Below are 19,728 nucleotides of genomic sequence, written 5' to 3'. Positions count from 1 at the left end.
CAAATATTACATTTAATTTAATTTTAATGTAGGTCAATGTTTCTTGAAACTGTTTTTAATGTTCCCTATATATTCAGTAATTAAACATTACAGTTCAGATCAATGATTTGGAGGTCCTCCAGGATAATAATGAACATTTTAAGACCAAGATTATATGCCCTGTTTTATTGGCTAGAAGCTATCACACTATGATCACTATTACTAATTTATTAAATAGTTTGCTATGCTCTATGGTAACTGTACATTTGCAGATAGTTTCCATTATTTTTACTGGAAATAGTATAACTCCACTTACTGTACTTAAAAAAAATATTAGCATGAAAGTTTGGCAAAGTCACTGCTATATTAATACCCTTGCAATGATGTGACAATGGATTAATAACAAATACTGTATATTTATGTTCTTAGTTGGGAGGACTTTTTAAAGTCACCTTTAAACCAACCCTAAAAATCTTAACTGCAGCCAAATGAGAAATCTCAGCTTTGCCCTATTTTGAATTGCAAGATCTATTTTTATAATGCTCTTTGATAGATTTTAGTGAATCATCTTAAAGTGGAACAAGTCAAACAAAATGAAAGGAAAAACATTTTGTTATTACAAAAAATGAGTACTTTTTTGTTCTTTTATGGCTTTGTCACTTAATTATTTTATTTGATTAACAAGTTCTCTTCCATAACATTTTTTCTTTTACTTATCTTTATTATAGTTGTCATTTCTTTGCTTCATTCTCTTTCTTGCTTCCAGTTCTTCTTTCTTTCAAGATAAATCAATAGTTGTTTTTCTATTCTTATTACTCAACCTCCTGTGTCCTTCATAACAGACTTTTCTCTAACTTCTCTTCTCCTTTCTGTGTACATCTTTGATTAAACTCTTTATGCATTAAGTATTATGAAAAACAAATTAAAACAAACGTTTAAATGGACACCAATTCTTTTCTATACATATATTTGGAACACCCATTTTAAGTGTTTAAAACCATCCTCTTCATCAATCATCATCATCATCACCCATAATACCTACAAATCTCCAGTTCACGCTCTTTCTTTGCATCTAACAATAGATTGATAATTGGATCAGATAATTCACTTAGTGTCCTACTCTCGTGAACTACTCTGGCACTGAGTGTCAAAACCTTTTCATGCCACACTGACAGAAAATAAAATAAAGAGCCATCTATTCCATGTTTTTCAGTACATAAATTGTGGCCACTTGTCTAGGAATTTTCAGTAAAATAAAATACAAATTTGCGAGGTTACCATGATGGAAAGCTAGGGAAATATAGATCAGTGGTAAAAATTCTGAACAAAAGCAATGAAATTCCTCATAGTCTTACCAGAAGCCTTTCTGCCATTCCTTTTTTTAAATATATAGTTAAAATATAGTTTATAGTTTATTGCTATATTACTCTTTTAAAAAAAATACTGCAAGAACCCTCATTGAACAGAAATTAATTTACTTTCTTTGTCCAGTTTTATTTACAAATTAAACAGCAGTGCCAGTTCTTCTACCTGACTTGATCTACAGCAGGGGTGTCAAACTCAAGGCCCATGGGCCGAATTAAGCCCACGGGGTGCTTAGATCTGGCCTCCAGGGCTGCCCTGGAAACATTGAAGGACTGGCCGGCGGTGCCTCTGCCAGTGAAAATGGAGCTTACATGGCTCTCCCAAACTCTGTTTTCGCTGGCAGAGCGGTTGGGCCACCAGAGGTGCCCCTGACATGACTGACATCGAGCTGGTCATGCCCAGCTGGCCCACCGAGGTCAAACACAATCCTGAAGCCGCACTCAATGAAATTGAGTTTGACACCCCTGATCTACAGATTGATGCCATCAATTATTTACACTTTTTTTTTTTCCTGGGCAAATATTTTATGCTTACGTTTCATTTTTCTGCACTTTGATTTATAAAAATTTTGGTGTTTTTTTCTGAATATTCTTTCCCCTGTTTTCTTCCTGCAATGTAACTAGATGCCATTGGGTCACTGTTTACTCCTGAAGACTATATGCTGTTTATTTTGAACTGTGTTTAGAAATAAGGTCTCTTAAGGATATTTTAGTAATTCTTTTTGATAATCACCCTCTGTTCTGTCTTCCCCATCAATTTCCTATATATATATATATTTCGCTGATAAAGATATATATATTCCAGTCTAGCATCTGTTTACATCATATCCCTAAATAATGTGAATTCCCATTTGCTAGAAAAAGTCTTTTACCTTTTGCCCATTCTATTTATTATAAATGTTCTCTTAAATTTCATTCTTCAAGTCCTAAATTAGTATTTCCTCATTAACATCCCCATAATGGTGATATTTCTATTAGACAATGTATTAGAAGAGAACACTATTAGAATTGTATTCTGAGAATAAAAATGAAATCAGTATTAACATAGTGAAAAAAATCATCAAATAAATGAACTTATTCAACAACAATGGAAGTATGAATTCCAATAGAAGAGAATATATAGCATGCATCAGGGATGAACTGTAGTGTCCTTAGTGCTCTCTGAATTTGATTGCTTGCTTTCAGATGGAACCAAGGACTCCACAAATGTATGAATTAATATATCTAAGGCAAAGAGTTCAACAGTCGAACAATTATAATTAAAGCAGAACACTCGGGTTGCTTGAAAAAGAAGCTGGGCTGAGAGATAATGACAGCTTGCAGGCTGAATTAAAAATCTAATATATTCTTCTTAGAGCTCTTTGGAGAAAAGGGGGGATTATATAAGGATTATATAAGATAGCTAAATAAAAATAGAATTTATCAACAGGCACAAATTTAGGAAAGCAAGATTCCATTTATGTATGGTCTCATATATCTAAATATGTGATTGAGGAATCATATTCTACATTACGCCTGTAATGAACATGAATATAGTTGATAGGCATAACAAAAAAGAGCCTTGGTGGTGCAGCGGACTAAGTGCTGTTAAGTGCTAGCACTTAGCTGCCAGCTACCTGCAATTAGTGCGAGTTCAAATCTCACCAGGCTCAAGGTTGACTCAGCCTTCCATCCTTTCAAGGTAGGTAAATTGAGGACCTGGATTGTGGGGGCAATAAGCCAGCTTTGTATAGAACAATACCACTTGGGGGGGCCGAAAGCCCTAATAAGCAGGTATATACATAAAAGTATGCAGGCTATTGCTATAATGCATTGTAAGCCGCCCTGAGTCTATGGAGAAGGACGGCATATAAGTTGGACTAATAAATAAATTTTAAAAAAACATTAGGGTTGATATAAAAGAAGACATTTGAAATCACATGTGGGAAAAGAAGCTCAATGTTTTGTATTGTCTTTACTTTCAGCAATTGCTGGAGAAAAAAAATTGTGAATATTCTAAAATTAACAATGGAAGTTACAGACTACTTCATGTAAACGTTCTCCCTTGGTGAAGGACTATATTAACTAAGCCTGGAGGAAGAGTGTACACTCGAAGGGTATTAATAATATGTGTTAGCAGTAGCGTCTAGGCCACTCCAGTTTTGTTATTTTTAAAGAGCTGTTGTTACTGCTGCATAAGAGAATTTTGTTAGCAGTTTCAACAGCTTATTCATAAAGAACGGTTACATGTAGGCCTGGTGTATAACTGTATGTTAGTTCTATTATTATTACAGCAGTACAGCACTTGATAGATCAGAGAAATTAAAGTACCGTGAGCTGAAAAACATACATCCGACTGGCTGGATGCTAAAAAGAATTTTAAAAAACACCTTTGTAAATTCTCCTCCCCTTACACCAGGGGTGTCAAACTCGCATCGTCACGGTGGCCTCACGTGACGTATTGGGACTTTTTTCCCCTTTGCTAAACTGGGTGGGGCCAGCACATGACGCATCCAGTCTGCAGGCTGCAAGTTTGACACCCTTGCCTTACATAATGAGTCTACAAATAATTATAAGCTTTCTGCTCCTTAGTTAATAAGAAAAATATATTTATATAAACAAATATTTTAGATGAGATCTATAGCTAATAAAATAAAATCAACCCAATGTCTAATTATAGTGTAGTATAGTGTAGTATTAATGTGATATGATATGATATGATATGATATATGATATGATATATGATATGATATGATACATACGATACGATACGATACGATACGATACGATACGATACGATACGATACAATACGATACAATACAATACAATACAATACAATACAATACAATACAATATAATATAATATAATATAATATAATATAATATAATATAATATAATATAATCATCTAAGTCTGAGGCAATTGTCTCCATGTTCTTCTCATCAAAAAAATATGATTCTGAAGGAAAAGAACTAAGAGGTCTCCACACCGTAATGGAGAAACTAAGAAAAGGTAGCTGGTATTAGTAACCAACTATAAGAACCAAGGTGGCACAGTGGTTAGAGTGCAGCACTGCAAGCTACTTCAGCTGACTGCTAGCTGCAGTTCAACAGTTCAAATCTCACCGGCTCAAGGTTGACTCAGCCTTCCATCCTTCCGAGGTCGGTAAATGAGGACCAAGATTGTTGGGGACAATATGCTGACTCTGTAAACCGCTTAGAGAGGGCTGTAAAAGCACTATGAAGAGGTATATAAGTCTAAGTGCTATTGCTATATCTATGCATATAGCTAACCCCAAGCCAAATTTCAAGAGAAGAAGAAAATCAACAACAAATGAAATACAGGGAAAAATCACAGATTCTACACATTTGTAACCTGCCCATCATAGCTTTCTTTGTAGCGGATCATGACCATTAAATCAGCTGAGGTTTTGTACAGAGCCAAATCCCAAGTAGATTCACCAATAACTCAAGAAACTCCAAAGGAGATATCTTCCTAAGCAGCTAAAACTCTAAAAGAAAAAGAAAGCAGCTAAAAAGAAAAGCTGGGGCTGTTGGTCTGAGCTCTGAGCTTGGCAATTTGGTTGCAGAAAAGCTATTGATGGAAAAGTAGACAAAATATAAATTTTAGATAGGTTTCAATTTTCTTTAAAAGCTTACGTGTTCTTAGAACCAAGGGCCAATTTTGTACCTAGGACAACATTCACCTCATACACACAGTTTTCACCTTATTTGGTCTAGCCCTGCAGCAAAATGAATCATACTAATCATAGGCATTAGTGGTGGTGCAAAAGACAATTCTTTATCAGTAATTTAGTCAGTAGTTTCTAAGGAGGTAGCAAACTTTGATGTCCATATACAGGTAGTCCTTGACTTACAACATTTTGTTTAGAGACTGTTCAAAGTTACCGTGGCACTGACCATTTATAACCATTGCAGCATCCCCATGGTCATGTGATCAAGTTTCAGACCAGGGGTGGGCTGCTGGGGGTTCACAGGAGTTCGGGAGAAGATTCTGTGCAGTTCGGAGAACCCTCAAATCCCACTCCTGGCTGGCCCTGCTTACCCTGCCCCACCCCTCCCAGGAATCCCCATGCATTTTGGATGCAGGTAAATGCAGGGCGCACACGGAGGCTTGGGAAGGGCAAAAAAGGGCCTACCGGATGTTCAGGAAGGGCCTCCAGAGGGCCTCCGGAGCCTGGGGAGGCCGTTTTTGCCCTCCTAGAGGTTCAAGGAAAGCCTCCGGAGCCCGGGGAGGACAAAAACACCCCCCGCCCACCGTGGTGCAGGAGGTCGACTAGGCCATGCCCACCATGGCCATGCCCACCCAGCAAATGGGCAGAGAACCCCTTGCTAAAATTTTTGAAGCCCACCCCTGATTCAGACACTTGGTTACTGGCTCATATTTATCACGGTTGCTGTGTGCTGGGGTCATGTGTTCACCTTTCATGACCTTCTGACAAGCAAAATCAATGAGTAAGCCACCTTCACTTAATAACCGTGCTCTTAACTTAACCGCCGCAGCGATCCACTTAACAACTTGTGGCAAGAAAAGTCATAAATGGAGGAAAACTCACTTAACAACTGTCTCACTTAGCAACCAAAAATTTGGCCTCAGTTGTGGAAGTATGTTGAGGACTACCTGCACATAGACGTCTCTCTCCGGTTCACAACAAAATACAACGCGGATGTCAAACTTTTTCCCCCTCATTCTTCCTAATCTGCTGATACCGTACCAATTTTTGCAGAATACTAAACAACATTGAGGGGACTATTTCTGTTTGCACATCTGTTCAGCTGAAGAAGTGCCCATAGCATCATTTTTATTTCACAATCTCCAACCACCCCCACCCCTACCACACCCACATACCCATGAACCACAGAGGAGGTGAAAGTTTAAGGTTAATGACTATCCAATAGTCAATTTAACATTATGTTTTTATGAAGATGAAAGCTTTTTGAAGTCTCGCCACCTCCACTTTCCTTTCTTTTCAATTTATTCTAGGACTGAAAATACGATGATCTCATTTAAAATGATGCATCACCTGCTGTATTATGCTCATTTATTCTTCGGCATAATCATTTCTGTGGAGCAGAATTTAAAGCAGATGCAAACTGAAAGAGCCAAGTGGAAGCATAAATCCTCTCTCTCTCTCTCTCTTTTTTTTTTTAGAAAAAGGCACTCCAGAAAAGCATCCCAGACAGCTATCTTCACATTAGCACTCACTGGCACAACCAAGGGGGATGGATTTTGAAATAAATTTTATGGACACTGAGATAGTAATGTGGCAGCAATTCTTTCAAGTCATGATAAGTTATTACCTAGAGCTGTTTCGCTAAATTAGTGACACTGATACTGTTACCCAGAAGATTATTTTCCAAATCTGAACATCAAGATGCTCCAAATTACAGCAAAATGTGGGATGTTTGCATGTTAAAGAAATAATTGTCCACTGCCTCAAGTTACAAACTGATAAGTCCTGCATCATTATAAGCAAGGGTGCTTATGATGGGGGAAGGTTATTAAATAAGCATAATAGTTAAAACCCAATTTTCTACATAATGTCACTCATATTTTATTTTATACTAGAAAATCTGGATTGTTGGAAGCAACTGTCTTTTTATATTAGCAAATCTAGATGTAATCAAGGTTAAGGTGACTTTATGGTTCTTTTGAAATCATGATAGAAAATTCAAAATGGCAATTTACAACTTAACCAGACTATCATAATATCTGATTATCATGCAAATCTCAATACTTTAATGATTAAATTGACATCGAAGTGCTGTATATATTAGGATTAGAGAAAACTACATTGCAGATATAACTTCAGCTAGTTTTAACTATTTCACTAAAATTATGATTCATTGTTTAGTCAGCCAGATGTCTAGCATTTGGCATTTTCATTGAGTCTTTCCCAAGGACCTTGGATAAGGAGATGTTTGATGATATCACTAAAATTATTATCATTATTTATATTATTAAATTGAGGATTAGAAGCCAAGCTTGGAGACTGTAACTCCTAATTCCAGTTTAGATATGAACCCAGAAGGGTGAATTTAGACCAGTCGTTCTCTCCCAACCTCACAAAGAAGCATGCAGTGCCTTCAAAATCATTCTCGCTACAGCGAGAAGGAAACCTTTACAATGGCTGAATACAGTGGTGGGATTCAAATAATTTAACAACTGGTTCTCTGCCCTAATGATTTCTTCCAACAACCAGTTCACCAAACTGTTCAGAAAGTTAACAACCGGTTCTCCCGAATTGGTGCAAACTGGCTGATTCCCACCACTGGCTGAATACTGCCAGAATGTTGTTATTCTCCCTGCGTGGATTTTGCCTCTATTCATGTGCAGTGTACATTTTTTTGTAAGTATTTAAGTATTTAATGTAAGTTTCTCTTTTTCTTTCCTATACAAGATTTTTCTGTAACTGAATGACTGAGTGGGCGTCGCCAACTTTTAAAAAAAAACTTTTTAAACCATTTTTTCTACAACCTTTTCGGCTGAAGAGGTTGTAAAAAAAATGCTTTTTAAAGCCTCTGATGATCCCAGCTGAGTTGCCTGATCGTCAGAGGCTTTTTTCTTTTAAAAACATTTTTTCTACAACCTCTTCGGCCGAAGAGATTGTAAAAAAATGCGTTTGAAAGCCTCTGATGATCAGGCAACCCAGCTGGGATCATCAGAGCCTTCCAAAAGTATTTTTTCTACAACCTCTTCAGCCAAAGAGGTTGTAGAGAAAATACTTTTAAAAGCCTCTGACGATCCCAGCTGAGCCGCACAATCATCAGAGGCTTTTTTTTTTACTTTTAAAAGCATTTTTTCGGCCGAAGAGGTTCTAGAAAAAATGCTTTTAAAAATAAAATAAAAAAGCCTCTGATGATTGCGTGGCTCAGCTGGGCATGGGCGGGGACAGGGATTTTTGCTACCGGTTCTCCGAACCACTCGCCACCATCACTATCGGATCGGGCGATCCGGTCCGAACCGGGAGCATTTCGCCCCTGCTTTTCCTCCTGACTTTCTCTGATACCTATAAGTATATCTTAAAATTTGGTCTTCATGATTATAGAATTCATTGGCAACAAATGCATATTTTGAGTATAGGCAAAACCTAAGAAATTGGATAGAAATTTTCATGGTAATAAATTCACTGACTACTATTTCAAGAGCATCCTTCTACATTCTTCTCAGCTATTGTCACCATTACCATTTTACACAGACTTCTGCTGCCTTTCTTAACAGTGAGAGCAACTAACCAGTGGAGCAAATTGCCTTTGGAAATTGTGGGTTTTTAGGAAGAGACTGGACATCCATCTACCCAGGGGTGGGCTTCAAAATTTTTAGCAAGGGGTTCCTTGTCTGGTTGCTGGGTGTGTGTGGCCATGGTGTGTGTGGCCTAGTTGGCCTCCTGCACCATGGTGGGGGGGATTTTTACCCTCCCCGGGCTCCGGAAGCTTTCCTCGAGCCTCCAGGAGGGTGAAAATGGCCTCCCCAGGCATCCAGTAGGCCTGTTTTTTGCCCTCCCCGAGCCTCCGTGCATGCCCTGCACTTACCTGCATCCAAAACAGGCAGTGTGGGGACTCCTGGGAGGGGTGGAGTGGGGTGGGTGGGGTGGGGCGGGGCAGGGCCAACCAGGAGTGGGATTTGGAGGTTTTCTGAACTGCATAGAATCTTAGCTAGAGGTTCTCCCAAAGCCCTGCAAACCCCCAGCAGCCCACCCCTGCATCTATCAGAAATAGTATAAGTCTCCAGTAAGAGCAGGGGGTTGGGCTAGATGACCTCCAAGGTCCCTTACAAGCCTATTACTGTTACTGTACACTTTAATGTGTACCAAAAAAATGATACTTTTTTATCCTGTATATGGTACATGGTGCAGGCATGTATAGAAATAACTTGGAAAATTTGGACTGGGCAAAGTATATAGAAATGGTCCCACATCATTATCTGCAGCAACCAATGCTCTGTAAGTAGGAAACAAAGCTTTCTGCTGTTCCTCAAAAGCAACTGTTCAGATCTAGCCAACTTTTTCTCATCCATCAAATATGCATGTCACGTGAGACACTGATTGTGGTTCTGATTACCACTTACTCTTTGCAACGAATCAAAAAACTCCCAGTGCATAAAATGACAGCTGGTTCCATCAGCAAAGCAGAACTGGTCAAAACTGGCTGAGGCAGAATATAAACTAGAAACCAAAAAAGTATTAATAAAATTATTTGCCACTCTGATCCTCTGGATGATGTAGACATGGAGGAAAAACAAGCTTCAGAAGCTATTTATGAATGTGCCAAAAGCATATGCCCAACTAAGCAGTATGTATCTTAGCTTAACGTCAGGATTTATTGACAGTACATGACACGGTTAGCTCAGCTGTGAAGTTCACTATCCACTAATGACAAAATACAGGCATACTGGAATGCGCATCACCCTGAAACTAGTAGTGGCTGTAGAAAAAAATGATGATTATTATTTTTTACCACTCTTAGATGGCATGAGAGAACTAAATCATCAAATGATAACATATCCAACCCTGGTAGGACATCTTCAAATGGATGGTTTCAAAGATAGATAGATTTTTTTCCAGCAATTACCACATGGAGCTTCAGAAAGCACCAGCAGAATCACTATTCATTAAAATGCTAGAAAATCAGATCTAGGATAGTGAGCTGACAATAGATGAAGTAAAAGTGGCAATAAAGCTACCAAAAAATATATATATAAAAAAATTAAAGCAGCTGGAATGGATGGAATCACAACTGAGGCATTCAAAGCTCATGGAAATAATCTGAATCAGTCACTGTGTTTTCTGCTGAAAGTCCTTTGGCACGCAAAGAAGGTTCTCATCAGATGGGAAACAGGCAATTAGAATCCTTGGTTTGAAAAAAAGACAACAGCTGTGAATGCAAAAGCCGTAACCCTTCTATCAATCATTGGAAAGGTCTTCATGAAAAACATCCAGCTAAGCTTCCAGAAACAGTAAGAATAGTAGAAACAATCAATTACAGAACTGCAAATCAATTTCTTCCCAAACTGAGAATGCCACATATTCACATATTCATCAGGCACTGAATAGAAGAGTGAATCCAGTATGGCAAACGGACAATTATTGTTTTAATTGATTTTTTTTTTAGCAGTTTGATAGTGTACACAAGTCAGCTTTGTGGAAGGCATTGAAAACTAAAGGCATTGAAAGCCTGTCCACAAAAATCATAAGCCTACCACAAACATCATGCTATGACTGCAGTAGCATATCCCCATCCAAAAATAATTTTCAGAGAATTCCCCAAGTCAAACTGGTGTTAGATAAGGCTGCGTAATCTCATAGTCACCTCGTAGTCAGTGATATATTGAGAATTGGTTTTGACGGCAAGCAGAGGAGACTATCCATTATATAACAGAGCCATATCTGCACACAGTGATGTAAAAGCTACTGACAACTTTCATGATTTTATAAGCACTACCTATTAATACAACCTGAAAAAAAAAATGTATCCCACCTTTATTACTTTTACAAATAATTCAAGGCAGTGAACACATTCAAGAGTCAGTTTCATCTTGGTTAAGGCATTAGGCTAGAAAATGGGTGACTGTGAGTTCTAGTACCCCCTTTAACTATGAAAGCCAGCTGGGTAACTTGGGGCAGTCACTCTCTCTCAGCCCAACTCATCTTAGAAGGTTGTTGCTGTGTGGAAAATAGGAGGAGGAAATAGGAGGAGGAAAATTAATGCCAACAAAGCAAAAATTCTCACAACTATCTGATATCTATGTCAGCAAAACCCCAATAGAGCAAGTTAACGACTTCAAATATCTTGAATCACTGCTGGAAAAACAGAAAACAACATCAAAAGCAAAGGTGTATATCAGGATTGGCCAGGTCATTGTTTTCTTTATATTGTTCATCTGGTGCCCATGGGGGTATCAAAATATTTAAATGAAAATTAAGATTTAGATCTTCTAGGTACTGGTGTTACCAGTCTTGTTATGTACATGGAGATGTTTGCTTACTGTAAATCAGTTAATGTAATTAACAAATAATTTGATATTCCTATCCTCTGGTGGTATAGGCCTAATTCAAATTGGTCTTACTTACCTCCTTTTCAGAGAGGTACAAATTCATATAGAATGGACTTATTGGTCTAGTATGTGGGTTGCCCCATCTCAAAAAAACCAATGATTTCAAAATTGTTAGTATAATAGAAGAATATACAATAAGCATTCCAGCAAAGGAATCCCTACAGCGCGTTTAGTTTGGCCTTTAACTTTTTTTTTTTTTAATTTGATTTATATGCCGCCCTTCTCCGAAGACTCAGGGCGGCTTACAATGTGCTCAGCAATATCAACATTTTAGAAATTCTGGACTATGTTAACATATTGTATGTAAATTAACACTTTAGAAACTCATATTCACCTACAAATAAAATGAAAACCTGGTTTATTCAAAGACACTGTTAGTATTTAACATCTTGTCACCTTTTCTTCTTCATCATATAGCTTCTAATAGTGCTTAAAGTTTGAGAAATGCTTTAAGAAGTATGCAGCATGCTAGATATGGAACCATGTTCAGTCAAAGAAAACTTGGCAGCAAAATTGGTATTTAAAACATATAAGTTTTTAAAGGTCTACCATTAATTGCTTCATTCTTTTATGTCCTTTCACTAAAACAAATATCTCCATAATGCCAATTAGGAGTCTGTGTGTATGAATATTTATGCGTTTTTCTCTGAGTTTTTTAGAATATGTCATCAAAATATAAGAACTTATGCTTAGATCATAGAAAACAAATTCCATAATGAACTTCAGCCGACTCATATCCTGAGTGACTTTTATTAAAATCCTAGAGCTAATTATAATTGCACTAAAAATCAAATTGCTAGCAGAAATGATAAGTCTCCAAGTTCACGAGTTATTATCCTCTCCTCTCCTCTCCTCTCCTCTCCTCTCCACTCCACTCTACTCTACTCTAGGCAGTTATTATGGATGTGATTTAGTCAAAGTTAAAGGATTTGGACATAAGTAGACAAATGTGCATTGGAATGGCTGTGACGTACAAAAGAAACAAGAGCTAAAGGAAGTGTGTTATTCTGAATAGTTGCTTCATTCAATGAATTATTGAATTAAGCATTAATAATACAGTTAACTGAACTCATTGAGAAATAAGAGAATGATGCTATGAAAGCAGAGCTTATAATCAATGACCTTAGCAATTTATATACCATAAAAAGTGAACATGACAGTTTTCTAATTTATTTATGTATCCATGTTTATCACTCCTTGACTAGGGACATTTCTGTATGTAATGATTTACATTCTCCAAACTTTCCAAGCCATCTTAAAGTTGGCATGTGATCACCTTCAATCTGGCCTATTCCTGAAAGCTGAAAGAACACAATGATTTCAGGAGAAAATCAAAGTAAATATGATTAATGATTGACATTTAGCCTCTGCTTCTAGTTTCTATCTTCAGAGCTTAGTAAAGATTTGTAATAGCTAAAATTTCCTTTCCCTCAACTTCATATTTTAAAATTGTTTTAGAATTGGAAGCTACTCAGAGTCACCCAGCTGAGATGGGCAGCCATAAAAATTAAAATAAACAAAACAAAACAAAACAAAACAAAACAAAACAAAACAGCCAAATACAGTCTGAACATCAGACTGACTGTGCAACAAACCATAAATAATATACCATCAAACATCAACATCTGCCTAATGCAGTCCTTGGGGAGGACTTGATAGGTGGATAAAAATACCAAATCCAGTCTGAACATCTGGCTGACAGTGTGATGTACCAAAATTAAATTAAATTAAAATCAGAGAGAGGGATGCCCACATGAACCCCATCCTTGTCACTTCAAATGAACATAATAAAACAACCATGATTTAGTTTTAGGAGGAATACAATTCTAGAATTCTCCTGCCACCATTCTTTTGTTACATTTAAATGCATTAAAATAACATATCACCCTTAACCTCAGAAACAGAAAATTTAGTAAAGTAAAGCAAGAAGCCCTGGTGGCGCAGCAAACTAAAGCACTGTTATTAACATCAGCTGCCTGCAATTACTGCAAATTCAAATCTCACCAGGCTCAAGGTTGACTCAGCCTTCCATCCTTTCTAAGGTAGGTAAAATGAGGACCCAGATTGTGGGGGCAATAAGCTGACTTTGTATAAATATACAAAAGTATGAAGGCTATTGCTTAATGCATTGTAAGCCGCCCTGAGTCTCCGGAGAAGGGCGGCATATAAATAAATAAATATTAAAAAAAAAATTCCAAGGAATAAAAACAGACCCTCCAACTTCATTCAATGGCATTAAAACTCCATCTTTGCTCTCATTTTCAGTACATTCACCCAAAAGAAACAATTCAGTTTTTTAGACAAGTCTTCAAACAAGTCCTGTGATCAAGTAGCTTTAAAATCTTATTCCAGTTGGCTCAACTTAATTGTGTTTCTATGACATCAATCATTGTTATCACAGGCAGGACATCTGTAATATGCTATATCAATCAATCAATCAATCAATCAGAATAGAGCTGGAAGGGACTTTGGAGGTCTTCTAAGCCAAACCTCTGCTCAAGCAGGAGACATTATACAATTTGACATGAATGGCTGTCCAGTCTCTTCTTAAAAGCCTCCAGTGATGGAGCATCCACAACTTCTGAAGGCAAGCGGTTCCGCTGGTTAATTGTATCCACTGGTTAAGTACATCACATTATTTGCTAATGAACCTAGTGCGAATGTAAGAATTAATGTGATGCAGTAGGAAAAGTATTGGAAGAAGACTGTGGAGACAATGGAAGCACAAGTGACTTTGGGCTAATCTCTTCCTCCAGTGGTGGGTTTCACTTACCTTTGCTACTGGTTCGCTTGTGCGCTTCACTCACGCACCACTTCTGTGCATGTGCAGAAGCTTCTGCACATGTGCAGAGCATATTTGATGACGTCCGGGTGGGTGGGCGGAGCCTCCCGCCATCGCTGTTACCGATTCGCCTGAACCAGGGCAAACCGGTAGCAACCCACCATTGTCTCCCTCCCTCCCCCCCTCTCTCTCCTCTCCTCTCCTCTCCTCTCCTCTCCTCTCCTCTACTCTACTCTACTCTACTCTACTCTAGGCAGTTGAAGTAATACCCATGCATCCATAATTCACTAGAATCAAAATAAAAAGCATTCTCAACATTCTAATTTTAAAACTGTCATTTTGGGGAACATATCCTCCACGTACTTCTGGATTAAAATCTGGGAACTGTAAACATCCTGACTCTTGGTGAAGGATGTTTGAAATAAAAGCTCAGCAGTACAGGAGAACCAGCGTTATAAAGGCCTATGTCTATGTTTTGTGGTCTCCAGAACCTCAGCCATTTTCTATTAAAATATTCTATTAGCCCACTGAGCCTTTTCCTTAATAACAGAATAGACTCTTAAATGCAGGCACAATATCAAAATGTTGTGACACAAATTCTACCTCTTCCATAATTGTGCAACATTATGATTCATCTGAAAAGGGCAGAGCTTATGTTGGGAAATCACAAATCACTTTCATCGTTTTGGCATAATTGTGGATGCTGGCAAGTTTCAAAGAAACAGGTTGGAGTTATTTGAGGGATTCTGCATGTTTATTTGACTATGGTTGATGTGGTTGCATGGGATAAAACGAGACAAAGGAACAAGAGAAAGATGAGCAATAGCTTTTTTTCTGTAGGGTAGTAAAAGCAAGCTCATAAATATATCTGTATTCTGTCAGAAGAGATACTTGATTATAATGCTAACTGTTGCTTTGACCGCGTTTGCTGTGATATTCAAGACTGTAACTTCCAGAGAATTGATACAAATAGGGTCAACCTTATTTGTCATGCATTTTTTTTACCCCTTGTGCAAAAGAACTAAGTGCCATTTGCTAAATGCTGCTTGCTAAACAACCAAAATCATTTGGAGAAAAGCACTTCGACATCTCTCTGTCATTTATTGTCACTCACATTTATTTGCTTTGGAAATCCAGCCAAATTACAGACAGAGAAGAAAGAGGAAACAACAACAATAACAAAAAGAAAAACCCACAGTAAACACAGAGCCATGCATATAAAATATTCACTTTACAAAAATTTACACAGTGCCATCATTCAGGTCTGATTGTTTTCTTTTTAACTTCCTCAATTTTACAAGACGTGAACAGATTTAAGTCTCTCTAACCGGATGGCTGAGAAGTCTACCCAAGTCAGAAAAGAATGAATTCACATTTTAAATGCAGATATATCGCCTAGGGGCATCCTTTAGATGGATTTAAGTGATATTAGGATTATTCCTAATCTAACTGGGTTTTAAATTCATCAGAAAATAGAGCGTCTCTCTATCTCTTTCTTTCTTTCTCTCTCCCCAGCTTTAAAAGATTATTATGAACAAAGGAAATTGAAGAAACCTTTGTTGACAGATAAGATCTAGAATGCAGGGTTGGGTAATTGAAGCATTTACCATATTATTTATCATTTGATAAAATCAAATTATTTTTGTGGGAAATGCAGTTCTACTTTCCGGGGTGGAGCCAATTATATAGATTTGTTTTTCGTTTCTGTCAGCCCTCCCGGCAAAACCAGACAAGAAGCAAAATTAAATGAGCTAAATCTACTTTATTGTAAGACTACATTAATACAATCTTGCAAGGCTGAAACTACACACTTCCCCTCCCACTACTTTTAACTGCCTGATCCTTTAGAGCAGGTCCTTCCTCAGTTTCTCTCCTTTTAACCATTAATTGATTGTAAGTTCCTACCTCTTTTGGCTGATGGTTTCTTAGAAAGCATCTATCCTCTTACTTTTCCTCAAGGTTATTCATGAATTCCATTAGAATTTCATGCCCACACAGCTTGCTGCTGTGGTTTCTGCATGCACAGACATTAATAACTCAGGAAAAGACCATGTGAATGATGATGAATGTAAATTCCCCCGAAATAAGCTTCATAACTGTGCAGAATGCAACCACTTTTCATTTCTTTGCTATGACATTTCACATACCATGAGGGGAGTTTGTCTCACCTTATATTCTCACACTGCCTTGTTTCTCCCTCTTCTTCTCTTTTTTCCTTCTCCTTGTTGTTCTTCCACTTGTTAAAAGCATGTTGTGAGAAAAGTGAGACAGCAGGTTTGAGAATTCCACACTTGAAATGAATTCCTGGTGCCGTCCTTGGATTTCTTCATCCTGTATGTAAACAACCTACACACCTACAGAGAGAGAGAGAAGATGTGATGGGTTATGCTTTGGATTTAATTCTGCTTTCATTGTGTAAACTACCAAGAACCTATGCATATTATATAGTGGTGAAATCCAATTTTTTTTACTACCGGTTCTGTGGGCGTGGCTTGGCAGGTGTGGTGTGGCTTGGTGGGCATAGCAGGGGAAGGATACTGCAAAATCTCCATTCCCACCCGCTCCAGGGGAAGGATACTGCAAAATCCCCATTCCTTCCCCACTCCTGGGAGAAGGATATTGCAAAATCTCCATTCCCATCCCGCTCTGGGGCCAGCCAGAGGTGGTATTTGCCGGTTCTCTGAACTACTCAAAATTTCCGCTACCGGTTCTCCAGAACCTGTCAGAACCTGCTGGATTTTACCCCTGATATTATGACATTTGAAACATCTGCCACAAAATATGTAATTTATTTAATAGCCTGTGGCCTTTCACATCTGTTTGGGGTTCATCCACTAACAAGTCTTATAGTGAGAAGTTCTTGTTGCTACTCCTGTTGATAAGGACATTGTTCTGGTAGCTTTGTCTCCCAGCAGTTTGCTTCCTAGCTTTGAGTGCTGACAGCCTTACCCATGACAGATATATAATCACCACCAAAAGTCAAGCTCTCAGCTGTTTGATCTTTTTGACATAGATTGTCTGTTTCCAAGCAGGCTTAATCTTGTTAAGTCTGCTTCAACTCCTGATGGGAATATGGACAAAGTGGACACTTCAGACCTCAAACCTTACTGGCAGAGCTTTAATGTTACCTTTAAACTGTAGGAAACCCTGTTAAGGATTTAGAATGAATGATACATGAGAGGGTAAGTAATTTACAACTCCCTTGATGCATGTGGCTCCTGAGATCCCTTTTTGTAGCCCTGGAACCTGCCCATTTTCAATCTGAAACACAACAACAATCCTGATATATTTTATTGAGCTGCTCAAAACTGCCAACTTTATATATTTGAGTATTCAAAAAGCTTTGTGGCTTTTAAGTTTCCCTTTTCAAATGGCAAATTTTCTAACAGCCTAACATCTCCCATGAAGCCAATGGCCTTTTGAGAGCAGTATTCCATAAAATATTTTGTTTTATAAATATGGAAAATGTGTGTGTGTGTATACTCAATATTTTATACCTGAAAATTAATATAGAATGATTTTTAAATTATCGATTTTATTGTTTTGCATAAGCACACCAGTAATTAAAAGGTGGAAAAGTAAAATAAGCACAAAGAAGATTAATGCATATATTGATTTGTGTGTTTATCATAATAAAGGCAATGGATAAAGCAGTTGTCATAAAACATGTCCACAAACAACACATTAGTATTATACAGAACAGCAGTGAAATTATTTAAGAGTAAAAACATTCAACCAGAACAGCTCATGAAATTAAGCTATATGTCAACAAGTTGAGTGTGGAGATAAGCTATGAATATTGATTTTAAATATCTTCAATAGATATTTGCCTTCTATAGACATGTTTTTTTTTCTATGAAATTGTTCATAAAGCTAATTGTTCCTGGCTTTGATAACATTGATTTGCCATATACTAAATAAATAAATAAATAAATAACATTGATTAATAACTGCTTTATAGTGATTTTTTTTCCAGTTTCATAACATATCCAGCTTTCTAGTTAAAAAAAAACAAAACTTATTAGTTACTTTCTTGCACTCAAGCAATCTTAACAAAATCTACTTTTTGATCAAATAAGATGTGTCCATTTAAGATGACAATTACTCATGATAAATGGCTTTCAACTGTACATTCACATCCAACATACCTTCAGAATATATTAGCTAGTTTAAACTTTCAGCGTATGTGAAGAAACACAAATTTCTTCAAATTTGCTTTTTTTAGCAAAATTTATAAATATTTATTTTTATTTTTATGGAGCTAGTCTTCCCAGATTACCAGTTCTGTTTCATCAGATGTTTTCTTGAAGGGAGAGGGATTTCCCTAATATTTGGAATAGGAAGGATTCAGATTGCTACCAAAATTTTCTTCTGAATAATTTATTGCTACTAAATTAGTATTTTTTTAAAAATTATACTAATGAGTGAAAGAAAGCCTTGTAGCAAGAGATGAGGACAGGAGGAGTGGGAGGCTAAAGCAATGCTGGTTCTGTAGTATCACCATAGTATGGATCGGATCTATATTCATGTGCACAATTCTCCACTTTATTTACAGAACATCAAACCGGACATTTCTCCTATTGTATAGATTGAATTCAGTATTTATTTATTTGGATTAGGAATCATTCACTGAAATAAGATTGCTCAGAAGTATTTTCTCATTTTGCTTATTTATATATCAAATTTCTGTATCTCCCATCACACTTGTGTGCCTCCGGGAAGTTTCACAAATGTTAATACAGCTCAAAGTTAAACTTGTTTGCATGATTCACTCTGTGCCACATTAAGTGATAACTTGCTTTCAGCAATGACCTCTCAGAGATCAAGTACCGCAAAAGCAATTTTCACACCATTTCAGTTAAATTAAACAAAATTAGTTCACACTCTCAGATTCAAAGCAAGCACTGTCTAAATATTAGTGTTTATGTAAGTTGAATCTTCCCAATAACAATACCTGCATTCAATGGAAAGATCCTCTCATTCGTTTGATGTATATATTGTATATTTATGAGTTGGTGCTGAAATAGTAGAAAGCCGTTTTTCTGTCCCCACAGCATTTGCTGCTCTGGCAGGATAGGGTTAATTTATTTCTGTTTATCTGGATTATAGCTAAATTTGGCAATTCTGACTTTGCTGGTGTAGCAGCATGTTCCCTTCCTAAGGAAGTGTTCAGGGATTATGACTTCCTTCCCCTTTCCTGTTTTATCACTTCCTATTACAAGCATTGCTTGGAAAGAGAAGAGAATGAGGCCATTCCAGCCTCCATCTTCCATTCAGGTGGAAGTTTTTCATAGTTTTTCAATCTCAACCCATCCGGAGGTATCACAGTGAGCAGCATTTTCCTACACACTTTTAGGCAGTTTAGGCCCACGGGGTGGGGTGGGGGTGGGGGTGTAGGAGCCATTATAGTTTTGGCCTAGTCAGTAAGTAGGTCGTGTTATATAGCCTGGAACTCTTTTATGGAGCATGTTACGCTTCTAGTTGCTATTTTGTGTTGTAATCATATACTACTGATTTTTTTTTTTTTTACAGTTTTTCTGGATTTTGCA

Source organism: Pantherophis guttatus, chromosome 5 (genome assembly GCF_059756535.1).
Source record: "Pantherophis guttatus breed Tessera chromosome 5, ASM5975653v1, whole genome shotgun sequence".
Lineage (NCBI taxonomy): Eukaryota > Metazoa > Chordata > Lepidosauria > Squamata > Colubridae > Pantherophis > Pantherophis guttatus.
The sequence above is the reverse complement of the archived record's forward strand: the minus strand, read 5'-3'. Positions refer to the sequence as shown.